A 2,052-nucleotide genomic window follows, 5' to 3' on the forward strand; every position below is an offset into this window, starting at 1 on the left:
GACATCAGCGTAGAAAGGGTTAGCAACTTCAAGTTCCTGGGTGTCAACATCTCTGAAGATCTATCCTGGGGACAACAAATTATTTGGCAAAGAAAGTACAACAACAGCTATATTTCATTGGGAATTTGAGGATATTTAGTACGTCACTAATGACTCCAGCTAATTTCTACAGATGTACAGTGGAGAGTATTCTGACTGGTTTGGAGACGCCCTTGCGCAGGAGATGAAGAAGGTTGCAAACTCAGCAAGCTCCATCATCGGCACATACCACCCTTGCACTGAGGACATCTGTGAAAAACAATGCCTCTAAAAGGCAGTGTCCAACATTAAGGACCACCGATATCCCAGGACATGCCCTCTTCTAATTTTTATCATCAAGGAGGCACACACTCAATGTTTTAAGAATAGCTTGCTTCTCTCCACCATCAGATTTCTGAATCGCCAATGAACCCACGTAAACTATCTCACTACAGTTTTGTTCTCTTTTTGCACTACTTGTTTAATATATGTTTCTTACAGTAATTTATAGATGTTTTATTTTGTACTGTTGCCACAAAAGGACAAATTTGATGACATATGCCATTTATATTGTTACATACCCTGTAGGTATCTTGTGACTGTCTTATGACCATGATGTAATTGTGTATCTGGTGAGCATGATGTAATGGTCTTGTGATGGTGGGGTGATATATTTTCCCGCCAGTGTGAGGTCACGTGATGTAATTTCCCTGCCAGTGTGAGGTCATGTGATGGCTTGTTCCAACAGGTATAAAACGGGAAAGCCTGCTGTGATGCAAAAGTTTTTGTTAGGACATCGTTTAAGTTGTCCATTACTCCATCATGCTGCATATTTGGTTTCATGACACAGTTTTAAAGTGGAGTTTTAATTCTTACTGTAAGTTACATTATCGTTGTGCCAGAAGTTTTGAAAATTACTGCCAGTTATGTTTGATGTATCTTCGATTTAATTCTGAAGTCCAAGTATTGGAGAGTGAAGATTTACTGAAGTACAGAAATCCAAAGGATCGAGTAAAGTTGGTGACATCAGCGGTTTAATACAGGATCGCCCTTACTGGATCTTCGTTCAGGAAATAGTAACCTGCATCCAAGATAGCCCCTGCCTTGTGAGAGCAGAAAGGGTTGGGTGCAGTGTTATTCACCAAGGAAAAGGTCAGTTCCTTCAAGCTGTTTTTATTTTCTTCATTGTGAGTATTTCGGGCAAGGCATATGCTGGCTGGGATCAGCAGTAATGTCATGTCGTTGAGGAATTTGGTACTTCAGGAAAGTCTCTCCTAATTGATTGCATAAATCATTAGGACTTTTGCATTTATCACTTTAAGCACTGTCTTTGCATCTATCACTTTAAGTACTGTCAGAGTCGACATATAGCAGTTAACTTCCAGTTAAGTTAGTCGTTTGTTTTTTTTCATTTCTATTGAGCCGAGTTTAATAAATGTTTATTTGTTTATAAAAAACCTGCCTCAATTCTATATTCATTGTTGCCGTATCATAACAATATCAAAACTGATTCAGATTTCTTAAGTGACATTGTAAATTTGCTTGTTTCTGCTCTGTAGAGAAGAAACCTAATCACTTACTGATAAGTAAATGAAAATTGAAAGAAAAATTGCAGAAGCTGACAAACGTTAAGTGCAGATCAGACAAGGAAATCAGAGGCATTGTTTCAATCAAACGTATTCATCGGAAATGCGATGAGTCTTGGATGCAGTTTTGAAGTTCCTTGTTGCTCTGCTCTCAGTTCTCCTTTGCTTTCCTTTACCATTTTTGATCCTCCTTTGTTGAATTCTGGGCTGCACTCAATTCTGTAGTCTACACCTTCTTGTAACAACCTGATAAGTGTCTGCTAATATAAGACTGTCTTCAATTTCTCTTATCACTCACAAGCAACACTCTTTTTGTGCTCTGAGGGGTATGTTGATATCAGCATTACTTGTTCAAATGCTTTCCCTTGTCTGAACATCTCCAAACCTTTCCATGCAATTTCCCAATGAACTGCAGGCAGCAGTTAGGAATTAAGGTCCTAATTTTGGG

This window comes from Hypanus sabinus, chromosome 5 (assembly GCF_030144855.1).
Source record: "Hypanus sabinus isolate sHypSab1 chromosome 5, sHypSab1.hap1, whole genome shotgun sequence".
NCBI classification, from domain to species: domain Eukaryota; kingdom Metazoa; phylum Chordata; class Chondrichthyes; order Myliobatiformes; family Dasyatidae; genus Hypanus; species Hypanus sabinus.